An 18455-nucleotide genomic window follows, 5' to 3' on the forward strand; every position below is an offset into this window, starting at 1 on the left:
AACCAGCTGCCCAAGTTTAGCTGTTGCTCTTGGCAAACATATCAGGATCTTAGTACGCCTGTTTTTCAGCAAGTATCTCTGTAGGTGCAAGCCATGCCTTCCAACCTTGAAGTCTCTGTCACCAATCCAGTATTTTCCAACCCAAGTGGATATTTAAAGGGAAGCCATCATCTTAAACACCCTTCTGAATGCATTAAGATTACAGCAACTGAAATACTAGCAAGCATGCTTTTTTTCCCCCCAGCTGTTAAACATGCAATTATGCAGCTGCACTCTTCCCCATCAGGCAGGTTGATTTCCTTTAAAAACAGAGGGCAGAAAAAGGAAAAAAGGTTAGAACATATTTGAAGGAGTCACCAAAAAAACTGGCAGAAGGTCTCAAAGGCTGATGCCTGAAGTGTATGCAACTACAGCTATGTCTAAGTTTTCTCACTACTTTTTCAAGTGGACTATGCCCCTTCAGACAGGCAGCTCAATCACTGGGAAATACATCACCCACAAGGGAAGAAAAAGGCTGGCCAGGTTGTAGCTAGCATCTTTTGAACAGAATGCTGCTTGGCATGGGTTTCCAAGTATCTCAAGTAATAGTGATCACCAGAGAGAATTCCTTAAACTACTTGCTATTCTTTTTGATTTTAAAAAGATACACACCTGCAGGACAAGAAACACCGAAACAACCTAAGTAGCATTTCTTTCATACTAGTTACTCACAGGTATCTACAAACCTACTGTGCAAATGATAAGCAGCATTTCTTAATAATAATAATAAAGGCATCTTTCATGCAGTGCAATCCAGAAGAACTGCAATATTTCTTAGATTACAAGACGGATCTGCCCTTCCCCCCTCCAGCTCCTGCCTTCTAATTCCAGCACAATCAGAGTAGGAGAACGCATAATACATCCTGCGGTGGACCCTGTGGGTCTCCCAGTCATTAAGCAATACCAGACTTCCAGAAAGGCCACATTTCCAGGAGAGTCAGATGAAAATTCTCTTCTATGCACTGAAAGACTCTGAGAAGTAAAGTAAGGAACTCCTCATGGAGTATTTGCTCTCACTGTTCAAGGATTCACAATTATTCTGCTTGCAGAGCATGACAACATGAAGTGGATATCTATCTGGGTAAGTTGAGAAATGCAGAAATGAAGGGGTTAATTAGCAGGTTAGCAAAAAAAACCCAATTTGTGGAACCGTTTATACAGCAAAAGACTCATGTCGTGAAGATAACTGTTTGCATTTCTTATACTCTCCGTCTGGTTGAGGATTATTGGAACAATGGAAATTTTAGGCACTGATTGAAAACAAGTTCTGTTCATTAAAGCTAAACTTTGATAAACTAAGATTTGCAAAAGCAAATCTTTTCATTATCCATGGGTAGGATCACACACAATAGAGTAACACAGTCAACACAATTTAAGATAAACCTCTTGCCAAAAGAAATTTAACTTGTATCCAAATTAAGCTCAATGAAGATGCAGATGCTGGACGCAAACAATTTCCTAAGACAGATAATGAACAAAGAAACTGTTTCCACATATAAAAAAGCCTAGGAAAATGACAGAAAACATATTTAAAAAGAAGAGTCTGTATTTCTTCCGGTAACTGGAAAACACATTTCATTTTTTCCTGAATCTGACCTAAAAGTCATGCTTGAAGGAAATTCCAGCAGTTCTTTGGAAAAGTGTGAGATCCTCCTCCCATGAGTATCAGTGCATTTTGCATGTGCAAACAGTGCAACATCATTGCTTACAGTTTAACGTCACTAAAAGGAAGTAAGAAACCCAATGATATAGAATTTTAATCCACACTGCCCCCTTGTTCTACCACCATTCTTGTCTTCCCCATGTCAAAGCAATCAACACTCAGAAGAATGTTACCTTGCTTGTAAAAAAAAAAAAAAAAACAAACCAAAAAAACAAACCATGTTTCATGTGGATTTTTAATTGCAACATTTCTAAACCCAGATTACAAGATTTATATTTTTTTTTTTGTGGAGTCATAATCCAAGTTTAATGTTGCTTAGGCTACAAATTAATCTCTATCCCCATCTCCCCATGTTACTTCCATGCCCATGAACTCGGGTGGTAGAATGGGGGCACCACAGTGCCAGCTGCAACATGCAGCGAGCAAAGCATTTGGCTCTACCAACAGAGTGGCAGCCTCATCTGAGAGCTAGAAAGGTTTGTCTACACAAGTTCCTGCCGGTGCAAGCAGCCAGCTGCAAGAGCAAACCCCACTCCAGCACTGTAGCAATTCCCTGAACAGACTAAGCTATGCCAACAAAAGCACTTGTTTTGCCAGCAGAGCTGACTCCTCAGCAGAGCTCCTGACAGTGTTGCAACAGCCACTCTGTAGTGGCACCCATTTTTTCCTCTCAGTTTCCTACACTTCCACCTCTACACAGAGAAAGGCATGAAACAAAGAAATACAGAGAATAGGGGTGAGGACAAGGTGATGCGTGTCCTGCTGGCTGGCCATTGCTTCCTCACCAAACCTAAGGAAAATGTGAGATGATCTGCCTTCTTCCCCAAGCCCCACACACTACATGAAAGCAAACACACTCAGCTCTAAGATCCATTCACCTGAATCAAAGGGTTCCCAATCCAAGCACCTGAGAAGAGTTGAGGATAGATACTTGAGGAGTGAGGTAGATATTCGGCCCTAAAACAAATGCTGAGGCTCCTCCAGGCTCTGCTCCCTGGCCAGAAGTAGCCAGCAATGCTGGTGGACCCCAGGATTGACAGCATGATATCAGTGGCTGCTGAAATAGTCTCCCAGTCTTTGCTCAAATTTCATCTCAGGCAAGAGAAGCTTTTGAACCTGAAATTACGACAAATGGCTCCCATTAGGAAAAACGGAAAATATTTTGGGGAGGGAGTGATTGTTTCCTCCTTTCTTCTTCCCACAGAGAAAAATTTGATCTTTCTACCAGATTTTTACTTGTGAATGGGATTACAGAATGATGCTCATCTACAGGGCTTGACTACAAGTATTCCTGTGAAAAAGCTCCGGATTTTGTCACGTAGGTATAAATCACCCAGCTATGAGCAGGAGACACAGACCTACTGAGCAACCAGCTGTTTTTCTCAGCAAACCTTTCGTTCCTGACGATGCATCAGATGACCTTTTCCCAAACCAAGCAGGAACTTATTTACATAGAAACTTTCTTGTAAACACACTCGCCTTGTTTTATTTCTTATTTCTTGCAATTTTCCCTACTTCGGCAGCTAGTGTATGCTGGAGCCATGTGCTCCAGCAGGTCCCCCAGCAGCCTGATGCAAACCACAGCTGGCAGATGCCTTTGCTACCACAGCCTCACAGGAGTAGGGTGTCCCCCCTTGCCCGGCTTCCAGGGAACTGGGGTGACCTTGGCCGCAGCCATTTGGCCTCCAGGACAGCCCCAGACATCTCCCAGGCGAGGAGACAGACAAAAAAGCGAACTCACCAGAGGCAAAAGCCAGCACTTTTAAAGGCCGATTGGGAAGGCTGGCAATAGGAAGTCCGGGTCTGTAGGAGTTCACCCAAAGGGCCCTGCAACATTCATGCGTCGGGAACTTCTCCGGGTAAACCATTAACCACCATAAACCAGAGCTGCGAAACGCCCCTCACCATCGGGGAGGCTCACACACAGCCGAACACACACGCGGGCTGCCCGGGGATACGCACACACAGATGTAGAGATATCCGTACACCCACAGACGTACAAGGACACAGATACACCCGGCTCGGGGTTTTCTGAGGGCAGGGGAAACGCTGGCAATTCCCTCCGCTCGGGGCGAGGCGAGCGCTGGCACCGCAGCCCCGCGGCGGTAGAGGAGGGATCCGCTCGCATCCCCCGGACGCGAAGAGGGCGCCCGGATCCGCTCCGCATCTCCCGGCGGCGAAGGGAGCAGCCGCCCCGCTCCGCGCCCCGCGGGGATGTACGAGATGCGCGGAGCGCACCGCGCCCACGATTCAGACAGGACGTTTTGAGCCCTCTCTCCCGAAAATACCCCCGCCAAAAGCCAGGAATCTCTCCCTTCCCTCCAGCTTCGCTCTCCGACAGTCGCCGCGGCAGGAGAGAGCGCGCAGACCTCCCGCAGCCCTACCGAATTTTCCGCGCGGCTCCGCGGGCAGCGGCGAAGCAGCGCCGGTGTCTTACCCGGCTGGCGGAGCGGGGTCCCGGGGCGGCCTGGAAGCGGCGGCGGCGGCTGCGCGGGGGCGCGGCGGCTTCCTGGGAGCTACAACTCCGCGGCGGCGCCCGGGCGAGCCGCGCGCCTGCGGAGCGGCGGCGAGCGGGGAGGAAAAGAGGAAATGAGCGGGAGGCGCATTGGAGGGAGGGAGGGGGAGGAAGGAGCCGTCGCCGAGGGACCAGGGAGAGCGAGGGACAGAGCGCAACTTCCCCGGCGGGGCAGCGGGCGCGCCGGGGGGCGGAGCGCACCGCACCGCCGCTCCGCGGCCGCCCCGCGGCGTGCGCAGCGCCGAGCCCCGCGCAGGGGCCGCCCGCCGCCGCCGCTCCCGCCCGCCGGACACTTGGTATCGCCCTGCCCGGCCCCGCCGGGGCCGCCGCCGCGGGCAGGAAGTGCGGGGCCGGGGTACAGCGCGGAGAGGCGGCTCCGCGGGGCTGCGCGCCCGCGGGGAGCTGCCCCCGCCCCGCTGGCGCTCGCTGCCGGCTCCTCCGACACCGCGGGCAGGGGAGCGGGGCGGGAAAAGTTCTCATTTTTTATGTTGGAGGGTTTTAAAACACCTCCCAACACACACACACCTTATTTTCTTTCTTTCTTTTATTTTTTTCCCCTTTTTTTGTGGTTTTTACCCCGAAAACAAATAAGGGAACGCCGGACAGGGACGTCTCCCGCGGCCCCAGCTCGCCCCCGGCTCCGCACGAATCCCGCAGAGCGGCTGAAGGTGCCCAGCGCGGGGACGGAGGGAGGACGGCGGCAGCAGCAGCCGCTTGGAGCGGCTGCTGGAAGCGAGCGCAGCCGCCTCCCAGCGCACGGACCCCACGGTTCCCTCTGAACGGGCAATGGGACGAGCTCCCTGCCACAACAGTGCCCCCATCCCGTTTCGGCAGGGCCCCGAGCAGTGTGGAGAGCGGCACAGGTGAACTTGGTGCCGTCGGCTGGGACGGGACGGGTGCCATCCCTCTCGCTAGAGACGGACGCCCACCCTTCGCTCAGCGTTCTGTGCAAGACATGAAGTTGCAGAGCCTTTCCCCGTACCCCATCACAAAATGGAGGGGATTTAGGGATTTATGCTAATCTGCTTCCTGAGGGAGGTGATTGGAAGCATTGCTCAGAAATACGGCATGTAGCACGAAGTGAATTTTCCTGTTAGGGTATTCCTCCCCACCTGCCCTCTCCCAGCTCCTGCCCAGCATATTTTCCAGTCAAAAATATATAGAGAATTTAATGTAGTTGTCACTGTGCCTTATCGGTAGCTTTCACTCTGCCTCCCCTTGTAGGATTCTCCACGAGCACCTTCAGTGCTGTGTTGAGATAAGAACTGAATAGAGCTGAATCAAGGCCACACCAGGAAAAAAGATAGTAAAAGATCTAAGCGACAAAATGGAGGGGGGGGGGGGGGGAAACAAACAGAAAAATTTCAAAACCATCAAGGCAGTTTTTCAAAGCTTATCTCTGCATTAAGTCCAATAGATTTTCATAGGGACAGGGAAAAATAAAAAAACTAACCAACCAAAACTACACAAAGAAATCAAATCTTTCACATGTACTCCCAAGCTGGAATACTTTGAAAGTGGATACATAGATGCAAAGAACAGAAAATGTGACAGAGATTAAAATGTTACTTAACAATAACCATTTTCTCCAAGGCCCTTCAAAAATGCTTGAACCATCCTGCCAGTTTAAAAAGAAAATACTGAAAATGTCAGCCAAGGAAAAGAACAAACTTGGAAACTAAAGCACCTGAACAGTTTAAACTAGAAGCAACTCAATCAGGAACATACAATGGAAAACTATCTAACCAGCAGCGCTGCCAGCTTCACCTGCTTGAAGCTGGATTCTCCTCACAGGAGATATGTGAGTAATCCCCTTGATTTCCCAGAAAACCCTTTCCTGTGCCAGCATTGCTGACGTAAGCACGGCTGGACCCAAGGATGGGGCTGTGGCTCCTGCCCTGCCTCTCCAGCTGCTCTGCCAGCGAGGGCGGTGGCACGGGTGACGACACCACTCCACCCAGGAATAGGTGGCAACAGCACAAGTGCCTACTTGAGGCCTCCTCCAAGATTTATACCCCTCAGGGCTCAAGTCTGGGGAAAGAAAACAGTTTATGGTGCTCAACCCCGCTTTCATAATTAACGTGGTTGTCACCGCAGCAGGTTTCCCTCTGTGTGGCACTGCCCTGTGACCTGTGGGGGACAGGTTTTGAGATGAGACCTGCAGCCAATTCTGTGGCTCTTCTCCAGGCTGCCCAGGTTCAACAGGGATTGGCAGCTGTTGAGTACTGTGTTCTGTATGGGGTGATCCTCAGATGGGTCTTTGTGCTGCTCTGCGCCCGGCTCAGCGCAGCTCTGGATGTGTCTGTCAAGAGCTGCCTGTGTTGGGAGGCTCAGGGACATTCCATGGTCAGTGGGTACTTGCTTAAGAAGTGCCTGTGGCTGCTGCTCTCTTCAAACCCTCTAATGTTCTGTGTATTATCCCACAAGAAATTGCATAAACACTGAAAATAATTCTGCATTCAACAGCTATTGAGGAACATACAACAAGATCCAAATGAGATATTGCTATCATTTATGCCCAGCTTCTTTCTTCAAGAATCACAGCTTTCCAGCATGTAAGATGGTTCAACCCAGACAGAGAGCCAACCAGAGAATTACCACCAAGATGTCAAATGATTTAGAGTCGTAATGCTTGCTAAAGATCAGTTCCTGAGTTACAGAAATCCCTGGGGAAATGAAGAAAAATGGCCATAGAAAGCTGACAACTGCTCACAAACAATCTGAGATGAAAAGAGGCTGCAGATTCATTCCTGCAATGAGTTTGTGAGAGCTGCTTCTCCCCTCCCAGAAGAGTAATGGAGCTCGTGAAGGATCCAGAAAACATGTGTTATGAGGAGCAGCTGAGGGAATTGGAGTGTTTAGACTGGAGAAAAGGAGGTTCATGGGGGACCTTATCACTTCCTGCAACTACCTGAAAGGAGGTTGTTGCTAGGTGGGTGTCAATCTCTTCTTCAGGATAGTAAGTGGTAGAGTAAGAGGAAACAGCCTCTAGGGAAGGTTTAGATTTGATGTTAGGAAAAGTTTATTTATAGAAAGCATTGTCAAGCATTGTCAAGCATTGGAATGGGCTGCCCTGGGTGGAGTGGTATAGTCATCATTCCTGGAGGTATCTAAAAGACATGTAGATGTAGCACTTTGGGACATGGTTTAATGGTGGACCTGTTGGGTTAATTGTTGGACCTGATGATCTTAGAGATCTTTTCCAACCTAAATGATTTTCTGATTCTGTGAAAACATTTGCAAAATTGGTCCCACTGGGTATATTTGGCTTGTTCAAAGTTCTTCTTTTGTGGGATATGTTTGTTAAACCTATCTGTAATAATCCCATGATGACCCAGCATGGACTTTCACAAACTTAAATCTACAACTGCTTTGGCATCTCACCTTTTGTTTGATTTTTCTTTCTGTTTTTCATTCTGATTCCACAGTCAGGAGTGAGAAACAAAGAGGGATTAAATTTGATTCATTTGCATCATTCCAACTATGGAATGATGGGATTTGAAGATAATGTGTGAATTTTGTTTTTTCTGTCTGGGGTTTAATTATCAAAGGATTAGATGGAAACTAAGGCATTTGAGATGTGTGGCTTTTTAAATTTCTTTGGTTATAATGTGAGCTTCATAAGGCTATTGCTAATCTTGAATTACTATCTGCCTTCCTGTGGTTTGCCATGATTAACTGGAGGAAGAGATTAAAGTGGTATTTACCTTTTTTGAGCAGTTTATCGACTTGACCTGGCCAGCCCAGCACCAAAAAGCAAAGAAAGAAAATGCTGGCAAGGATTAAAGGATTGAGATCCTCTTTTCCCGTTGGTCTTCTGATATCTGTCATGATTGTTGGGATGGGAAGCACTGGTGGTGTCCTTGAAGGTGACCAATTGCTTCAGACACGGGCAGGCGTCTGGCAAGGGAGATTGTTGTGGGTCAGGCTGGCTCTGATCCTCCTCTCCCAGAAGAGCCAGAGCTTGCCTCCTCTGCAAACGGTGACAGCCAAAAGCATGTCTTCTGACTTTGAGCTGGGACGTGGTCATCCTGGTCACCCCATACTGCAGTCCTGGAAGCGCATGGCACTTCCCCAAGGGAAGCTTCTGGTCAGCAACTTTGCCTGGGAAGGAGCTCCTGCCTGGCTGGGCCATTTGAAGAACAAGCTTGCAGGAGAGGTTGGAGGAGCAGGCCTGAGACCCCCTACAACACTGAGCTTCCTCACAATGTATTTTTGATGAAGAAGAAAGCAGCGTTTCAAAATAAAAGGCAATTTTTTTTTTTAATCTTGTTTTTGGAAATCCCTTAATGAGGGATCACTTTAAAGAAATTCAAATGAGAACAGTAATGGGGACATAAACCAGTGCTATTTATCTGTGATAAAACCAAGCTAGTTGGCAGGTGCTTGGGGAAATAAGAAGGAAAAATTTTTATCAGAACCATTTGCTTTGATAAATTTTGAATTCCAGTGATAAATATATAGATGCTCATCTCTACAACCTCCTATTTTTGTTACCAGATGCTGGGGCTTGAACCTTTGCCCTCTCTTTGTTTAAGAGCTTTAACCCCTCTTTGTGCTCCTTTGCATTTCCAAATCAGACTAACCAAGCAAACATAACTTGGGAAATGCCAGCTGCATCCATGGTTCTTATCTTCTGTACAAGCAAGCAGCATCACCTGAACAGGCAGACCTAGTATTTAATGTACTACTGAAAAAAATATGCCAAGGGGTCTTGCCAGTCATCTGGATCACAGAAACTGGAAGTGAAAAAGAGCAGCTAGACATTTACAATGCATTTTCCTGACAAAGCAAGCCTGTTCCCTGCAGTATTTTCTAGTGTACTTCCCTGGCCTATTTTAGATGACCTTGTAGGGTGGGGAGAGGCAGGAGAAGGAAATCTGCTAGTTACCTTTGAAGGCTCTTTGCCTAGTTTGAATAATATAACATAAAGCAAGTGAAAATGAGTGTTCAGAGAATGTAGCTACAACACAATATTTAGTGTAATTTTTGCATGCTTTTTCATCTCCAGCCTACTTACTATGCCTACCACTATGCCAGTAACATCAGATAGATGAAAAAAGAAAGTAACAAAAATAGCGTCAATAGTCCACCTTTGCATGATTGCTCTTCTTTCTCTTAGCAGGATTGTCTTGGGTGCTTTCTTCCCCTGAGAGGAAAAATAAATGGTAAGAGCTGCAATGATTGGCAGCAAGCCTGATTACAGCAGATGTGAGCCTGCACAGCTGGACAAATAAAAAAATGCACTTTCTACCTACATTTGTATTAAGGTTGCCCCAGGGATACCCCAATGCCTACAGGGGCCCTCAGTATTTGAACAGCCAAAGCCATCAGGCACATTTACATATATGAGAACACTTGGTATCCTTTTCAAAGTCAAAAAGAGCAACAATTAAACCAACATAAAGGAAAATTGGCTGCGTGGTTTTTCTCTCCCATAATAGAAAGACTGAGGGTGGAGATATTAAAAAAAATTAGGCTTGACAGAGGTGAAGAATTTATGAATTAAACTGACACGTTTTCATTTAATTTACTGTTGTCTACCCATTTATTACATGGAAACCTAAAAAGGACCTGATTCTGCCTCCCAGGCTGCAGTTGCTATGTCAGACACTAAAGTTAGGTGTTTTAGACAAGATTTTAATATTAAAGTTTCTTACGCAAAAGGAGAAAGACTTTGCTAAATAAAGAAAATGTGAAAGCTTCATTTCTCGCTATGGTGCTTTAGAGCTAGAGATATGCTCTATATGCTAGAGATGTGGGGTTTGCTACAATATTTGCTGGGATTCATCATCAAACAAAATTTGGGGCCAGGAGCATTTTAGCTGCATCTATTAGCAAAACAATTGGAATTTCTTACACTCCATAGCCCACTCATGATTATTTCCAGTTGCATCTACCAACAACCCTGTTGTCCCACAGTGTCCCTGCACAAGCATATCCACCATCGGGACAGAGCTGCAGGGCATTGGGTGTCTGCCTGTGATACCCTGGCATTCCCACCTGGGCTTGGCATTCCCACCTGGGCTTGGCATTCCCACCCAGGCTATTTCCTCATGCTGGCAGCAGCAGCAATTTCTAAACACAAAATGACATGTCTAATTTGTCTGAGCAGAAAATAACAGAGAGCCCTTGAAATGGATGAGTTCTCACAGAGAGAAGTAGCCATTGAAAAACTTGTTTCTGTGAGATGTAACACAGAGAACTCTGGTTTTGTCATTCAACATGGTACATTTATGCTGAGAAAGGGGGAATAGAGTAAGAAGATTTAAGAGTTTCACTGCAGCAGAAAGTATCAATACTGTTACATTTTTCTATTCTGAAACACAACAGGAGAATGCAAAAGTCAGAAAGTAAGTTTGAAAAAATACTAGTGTGTCTAAATGAAATTTAGTTTTTGCCTTGCAAAGCTTTTGTAAAGCCATGTATTTTTGCTCAATCAGGTCAATGAAAAATAATATTCTAAGCCTGGTGTTTCCCCACAGCAACTTTCAGTTTTGCTGAGACCACTTTTTTTCATATGGCTGATCAAAAGAGAATAAAGAAATCTGACAGTGCTTCCTGGGATGCTGGAGCCAACAAGATGGTACTGTAGTGCTCTTCCAGCCTGCGTGCTCTGGGACACTTTCCAGAGCCCTGCAAAAGCCAGGGCATTCCACTGGCAGCAGGATTGCTGCTTCCCCAGCACCCTGTGGTTAAGGGACTTTGCACCATGTTTGCACTTCTCATCCAGGGCTCAAACCTTACTGCTGTGACAGCCATGCCCTCATGCTGCTCCCATCTGCATGAAACCACCCTGAAATACTTATTATTGAAATTCATTTCCATACTTAAGGTGGGCTTATAGAAAGACTTTTTAGCATGGCCTGTTGCTGCAGAACTTGGGACAATGGGTTTAAACTAAAAGAGAGCATGTTCAGACTACATAGAAGGAAAAATGTTTTACAGTGAGGGTGGTGAGACACTGGCACATCTACCAGAGATGTGGTGGATGCCCCATCCCTGTAAACTTTTAAGGACAGGTTCAGTGGGGCTCTGAGCAGCCTGATCTAGTTGAAGATGTCCCTGCTTATTTCAGGTTGTTTGACTAGATGACTTTCAAAGGTCTCTTCCAACCCAAATCAATCTGTGGTTCTGTGAAAACAGAGTGCCTCATAAAGCAGCACTTCCCATGGGATTGAGGTCTCCTGCTTACTACCTGAAGGCACAGCCATGTGGATCAGTCAGTGCAATTTGGAGAAAGTCAGTTTAATTTTGACACTGGCAGCGGAGCACTCTTGTATTGCTCCTGTTGGTAATTAAGAGAAAGCAAATCACAGGGGAGGACACTAAAAGTATTAATTAACAACATTTTCAATGAGAAAAAAGTTAGTAATTTTGGAAAGGTTGCTTTATGCCTGAAGAAAATACTTAAATAGTTTAATCACACTGTTGGACATTTGACAAATGCACACTAGTAAGTAAATAGGGGTATTGATTATGCATTTAGATAATCACCAGATCCTCCATGCTCTTGCAGGCATGTCCCGATTCTCCTGACTCAAACTTTGACTTCAAGTAGTGAAAAACACACTTAATTCCAAGCATGCAGACAGCCACATTCACTCACTGGCCTGAAAAATCCATGTGGGTTTCCCATGAATTGAAGACAGCCACATTTACTCACTGGCCTGAAAAATTCCTGTGTGTTTCCCAGGAACTGGTGCACCCAACATGTGATCCCACAAAGCCCCACTGGGGCAGGCACACAGGGGAGCAGATCCTTCAACTGGGGCTGCTCACCCAGAGCAATATGACAGCCAAGGCTAGGGGACTCCTGCTGGAATGGCAGGACTTCTCCCCAGGGCAGGCTGCTTTCCAGCCTTGCCAAGCATCCTGCACTACCTTTGCCACAGCTCTACCAAAACATGCACTTTTTTTATAAAGCCAACAGAGAGAGGCAGCAACTTTACAACTAAAAAGGCTCACAGTTTCCATGGATGTTTGATCACCTTTTATCACAACACAAACCATGAGCAAATCTGCTTCAAGCAGAGGATGTGTTCCCCTCTCCAAACAGACAATAATCCAATAAAGGAGCCCACTAGCAGGATCCTGGGCAATGTGTCACACTGTGTTATGATCAGCATCCCACTGGTACTCTGGCGAGGTACAGCCATGCTCAGCTGATCCTCCTGACAGCATTCAAAGGCACAGCTTATTGGAGCCACAGCAGCTCCTCTGAGTTCAGATTGCCATGCAAATATCACAGATTTTTTTTATATTAGTGTTATACCAGGTGTTTTATATCAAATTATATCCAGGCAAGTAAGAGAAATTAAGGTTTTTACTCCATACTGGTGGTATCTGAGCAAAATTTATTCTGGCAGAGGTTTTAAAGGCATGCCTTTATGCTGACAGAAACTGAGAAATAATTAAGAGCATCCAATAAGTTGCTAAACTAGATTCATCCCTAAAAGTTTTGGACTGGGTCACCTTTCCGTAGGAGTTTGATTAAGAAATATACAGTTTGGCTTCAACTAGGCAAAGAACAAGTTTCTGCCCTTCCACACATGATCTTCCAAAAATGACAAAACTGCTGCTTTTCTTTGGTATCCTGTCAGAAATAACCAGCCTTTAATGGCACATAAATTTAATACTTGGTAACAAAAAGATAGGTAAAACAAATTACATTGGCAGGGGCAGAAAGCAAAAGCAGGGACTCTGGAGCTTGTGGGGTTTTCCAGTGTCTTCCTTATCTGGCCTCTGCTAATTATGTTTTTCTTTCACATTGACAATGCATTTTTCCACTGGAAAAAAGCTGCTTGTTTTGAGTCATCACTGCAGAAAATCTCCTGTTGTAGTGGGGTTCTCTGTGCCTGGCATCAGTGGCCACTGGCAGCCACCCCTTCTTCAGGGCAGGTCCTGATTCCCAGTGGTGGCATTGAAATAAAACCACAGACATCCTATTAATAGCTAAACTGTAGACAGCTCCAGATGTGGAATTTGGTTTCTGAAATTACAGATCCAAGCAAGCCAGTCCCAAGCCAGTAAAATCCAGTTGTGCTTCTTCTGACTCATAACTGTTTTTTCAGAGAGGTTTTTAGCAAAATTTCTTCAGCAATTCTTCTGTTGTTGCCTGACTCATACTGAAACACCAAAATCATTATTAAAGTGAAATCATAGCAAAGGGGGTGTGAATACTTGCTGTTTATCAGTTCAAAATGGTTTAAAAAAATGTATTTTCCTATGAAACATGCTTTGTCCAATAATTAAATACTGTATTACTTACAAAATCAAACAAAAATCTGTCATATAAGGCATATAAGGAAGTTTAGCACTTCAAAAAAAAAAAAATTAATGCAAGGTTAACTTATTCTTCAATAAGCTTTCATTTATCCCTCTGGCATCTGTGTAATATTTGTGTTCAGCATCCCACCCAGTTTCAGTCTGAAGGCCCACCCATGACAGCAGGAAAGAGGATGCTCAGTGTGAAGTATGAGCTGTTCAGATGTCCCAGGATGAGCAGTGGTACAAAGTACACAGCTGTGAGCAGTGATTCCTGATCATGGGAGCAGAAATAAATGCAGAGGTGTCCTCACAGCTCCCCTGACATAGCAAAGGCATGGAGAGAAGACTCAGGCTAGCTGGCAGTCACTGAAGCCTCTGCTCCTGAGGAAAAGCTCCAAACCTGCTGTGGTTTGCCTCTGTCAAGGGGTGCTCTGCTGCAGGAGGTTGGTGGTATCATGCAGGTGTCAGTCCACCACCCTCACTGCAGGTTTGCAGCATGGAAGCAACAACCCTTTGCCTGATGCAATGCTGTGCCTGGCCCCCAGCTTCAGTGGGAGCCCCACCAGCCCACCCTGGGCTTTGCAGTGCCATAAAGCTCAGAAGCCTGTGAAGGTGGACCTCAAAGGTGTGTTTTGGTAGAAAAAAAATATTGCAACAATGATTTGTTTGCTTTTTGAATTAAAACTGTTGCGGCAAAAGAAGGGACTAAGGAAAATCCCCCAAGTCTAGGAGCTCATATTTACCTTCTTACCAGCTCTGCAGATACTTAATTTGAATGTTGCTTCATCTCCTGTCTCCCTCATGTATCATCACTAATTAAAGTACACACTCTGCATTTACCCAAAGGAGGATGTGGGAGGCAGAAGAGGCTCAATCTCATTTGCTGGTGCTGCTGTGTTGCCTCTGCAGGGAAACCAGGGTCCTGCTCAGAGCCTGGCAGCACAGACATTTCCCTTCACTGCTCTGTGTGATGGAAATTCCCAGTGTGAGAATGGCCTTTCCAGGGAAAAGGGTGCAGTGAATGAAGGGGCTGCAACTGCCTGGGAAGATGAGGTGAACCTGTTGAGGGCAGGAGCAACACCTCCATGTGGACACATCTCCCCACACACCTACTCTGGGAACTGCTCAGACCTAGCTGAACAAGCCAGAAGAGCTGTGCCAGTAGCAGCCCAATAGGTCTGTGATTTGATGCCTCAACAACCTTCTAATATTCCTGCTAACTTCCTGCTCAAGTGAAATTCAAACAAAGCTTTATGCTTTATTTGGACGCATCTTCCCCAGCCTGCATCCCAGAGACTCCTCTCACATGTTCCCAAGAACCCGGCCAACCCCAAACACACATCCACTCTCTCTCAGCAGCAAAATGAGATTGCTGACTTCTTCCCAGCTTCTGGTTCCAGGCTAGAACTCTGTGTCCTCCAGTCTCCACTGCATCCCAGCTGCACTTCACCCCCATCCCAGCCAAAATGTGGAGGTGTTTTTGGCAGTGCTCAGCTCTGCAGCCACACTGGTCCTCATGCTCACAGCAGCCCCACCTGCCCCGCAGTGCTACAGGTGCATCAACTTGTAACAGGAAAAGGGAGAGTTTAAAGCTGCAAAAAGCCAGGGAGGAAATACAGACACTTTCAGCCTCTGAGATTATCTATGCCTCAGAAGATTCAAGAAGATGGTGTCAGAGGAGAACGTGCTGAACTCAGCATGTTTGACATTCGGACAAAGTCTTTCCCTTGTCCCCATCTGAAGTTCTAGCGCATGCTCTGCTCTACATGAGTGAAATGCATCCATGTCCATAAAAGCTATGGAAAAGCACTGCTGAGAACTTCTACAGCTCTGAATAATTAATTCACAGAACTATAAAAAGCTACAAGGGAATGAAATTTAGAAAAATCTAGTTTTAGGATAATTATAGTTCAAACCAGGAGAGCACTTGGGCCCAAGACAGATGCGTTAGTAGGACAACTGAGCATAGTGGATCAAATTCAGACTTGGCAGAATTGCATAGTCTTACAGACAGCTCCTCCTGGGGTGGGATCAGCCCAGGGAGAGAAAGCAGCCCCTACCAGATAACTTGATGGAGTAGAAATCTAAAATAACACCGTTTGGTAGGGAAGGCATAAAATAAAGGAGTACATTTGTTTCAGGTTAACATTCATGCCCCAGGTGTAAATACGGAGTGATATTTTCTGAAATATTTTGTTATATGCTAGTTTAACCTGTTTCCCTTCTACACTGCTTCCACTGCCATGTCTACTGTGTTACCAGTAGTTCATAAAATCCCCATTATTTTGCAGACCATATCACATATAGGCTTTTTTCAAAGCCCCAGATGCTGGAATTAATGTGTTGCTTGCAGACACAGACCTTCAATTTCCTAACCAGTTATAATTCCAATCCATATTTTTCATGGCAAGTTTGAAAACATTAACCCTGAGCCCTGAGTCATCAGCAAGCGAACACAGACATTTTCTTTCATTTTCCTAGATTTAAAGCCAGTCATTACTGTGCCTAGTTAGATGTTGAATCTTTGGGACTGCCCATTTAACTCACTCCTCTCAGGTACGGAGTGGTGGGAGTTTTCTAGTTCATGTGTAAACACATGCAGCCAGGCTGTGTACTGGACATGTTTTCACTAAGTGCTGGAGGAGCCAGTGTTGGGTGACTGGTTTGTGCCAGACATGCAATCCCAGAGCCCTCAGCATCTCAGAGAGCTCCACAAGACTCTGCACAGGGTCCTGCAGACTAACTCTGCCTTTATTTGTTGTCTTTTGGTAAAAGAGCATATCCACAGAGAGCCAGGAGTTTATTGCTTTTTCTTAGTAACAGCAGCAGATCACCTGAGAATTCAGTTTTATGAAAGCCAGAAGTGGCAGGCTACTCACAGACCACCAAGGAGATTATCACTACTTCAGAGGAGCTGTTTTATTGTCCAGTGTCCTGTTTGGCACAGGACCAGGCACTTCCAGTCATACCTCCTGACTGAAGACACATGTGAATTGGCAGAGGGGTCTGTCCTGTGTCAGCTCCTGTTTCCACAAGCTCCCTGTTATGGCATTATTCCTTACCAGTACAAAGTTACTGAGCACTGCCAAAGCACATTATCAAACAAGAGCTCATTTTATAGTGGTGAACTTTGATTTTCCAGAGACTTCATTCATGAAGAGCATTGGTATCTTCCAAAGCAAAAGGCTCTCCTATATGCCACTGCCATTCAATGTGCACAAGAGGGGTATGTACTATAAGCAGATATCTTCTCCTTCATTTTCAAGTGCAGGAGTTATTTGACACAACATGAAGCAAATGGAGAGAGGAAGCAAGAATTACTGTATCAGCCAAAAATGCATCCAGCTCTGCTGTGGGGTTCCTGCTCCAAAGGGAACAAAATCCATTTTTCCGAAACTCAGCTTTTTAGGGCTCTAAAGTGGATGGCAGGTAAAGCACCATATATTCTTCCCTTGTGTCTGAAAACATTAGGGTCAATTAAAGGGAAGAGCATCTGCTGAGGGTTCAGATGATGGAGAAACAGAAAGTATGCCTGTAAGCTTATGGATAAAGCAAAGCAAGTGGGAGCTATGGGCAGGAAAAGGGCAGAATGACAATTCAAAACATAGATGTTCTAGTGTGGATATAGCAGGAGAAGAGCCCATACAATGGGAAATTACCCTTCCACACCAGACAGAGTGATGTGCTGTGTCTTGAGGAGTGGAGCTTGCAGAGAGCACAGCTGCCAAGCAGGGGCAGAAAACACCCCAGAAGCAGAGGCTGACTGAATAGGGGTTTAGCCTAAATATGTGAAGCCTGAAGGGAAACATAATCCTCCATCTACAAAAAATGTTGTAATAAATGGATGTCTACCATAAGAGGAGCAATGAGCTTGAATTAAAGCAAGAAAAAATTCAGAGCATGCATGGGGAAAAAAAAATCCTGCAGGTAAGAACAGCAGTTAGGGAGATTGAAATTCCCATCATCCTACATACAGGTCAGACAGGGGGTGGTTAGAAATGATGAAGTGGTACAACCTGCCTTGAGGCTGCAGAAAAAATTAAATGAGCCCTTGTGACTCTTTCTAGCCCTGTTTGTCTGTGATTTATCAGAGGATTCACAGCTGCAGTTTTCCACATTTTCACAGTTTAAAAATGTAGTTCAACACTGCAGTGGAGATGCTGGTAGAAAGTGGAAGTCCTCTTATCTAAGCCCAGTGATACCTCAGCACTTTTAAAAAAAGCCCCCATGAAGTCACCAGCAGGCTTTGCTCTGGCATCCTCTGGACCTGAGAAGGTAATGCTCATAGCTTTTCTCTCCATTTGTGTGGAGCTGAACTATAAACAACAAATTACTGATGGTTCAAAATAAGAGCAGTGTTTCTGTTCAGCCTCCAGGTTGTTTAACCCTTCTTTCTTCCATCATTCTTTGTCAATCTCTTAAGTCTCTTCAAAGTCAAGATTAAAGAAAACCCCCTCAAATTCCTGTTCTGGAAGTGCCAATTCCAAGCTGTTCACTTTCATGAATTTGTTCTGCTTTTGCAGCAGAAATGATTCACAAATTGAGATTCATGTGGCCTTTTAGTCTCCCAGAAACTATTATGTATATATTGGCTCAGTCTTAATTTCTTAATTTGCTTTTTTGGAGGCAAGCAGCTTCCTGCTGCTTAACAGCATGGTGGGTTACAGGGAAGGACAAAGCATCTCAAAAGGTGCTTCACCTCTTCACAGATACACACCTCAAAAAGACAAGTGAGAGTAGTCAGAGATGCAGCAGGGGAATCAAGCAAGGTATTTTCATCCTGAGGGTGAATAGTCCATCACTGGTCATGTTATCCAGGGAAGCAATGTTTTCTCCATCCTAGAGTTTAAAAATTCAGTGGAATGAGGGTATGAACAATATCACCTAATTTTTAAGTTGGTCATACTGTGATCATAGAGGGGACTAAGAGCTGGAGGATTGTTCTATGATGCCAACAGAGTTAAATCA

General features: G+C 45.5%; 1 protein-coding gene across 6 annotated transcripts in view; it reads right to left on the reverse strand.

The window, feature by feature from the left end:
- The window catches only part of HPCAL1 (hippocalcin like 1), a 180956-nt gene that overhangs the window by 59973 nt on the left and 102528 nt on the right, over nucleotides 1–18455 (reverse strand). The window contains exon 1 of one of the 6 annotated variants that reach the window (XM_085576315.1): nucleotides 4140–4473. The exons of 2 other annotated variants lie outside the window; for them this stretch is intronic. The gene's annotated coding sequence lies outside the window, so the exon portion shown is untranslated. Of the gene's footprint in view, nucleotides 1–3443; nucleotides 3813–4086; nucleotides 4474–18455 lie in introns of those variants that run through there. 3 more of the 6 variants (XM_021525415.4, XM_021525416.3, XM_021525418.4) reach the window with 3 other exon arrangements.

Source organism: Lonchura striata, chromosome 3 (genome assembly GCF_050655825.1).
Source record: "Lonchura striata isolate lonStrDom1 chromosome 3, ASM5065582v1, whole genome shotgun sequence".
NCBI lineage: Eukaryota > Metazoa > Chordata > Aves > Passeriformes > Estrildidae > Lonchura > Lonchura striata.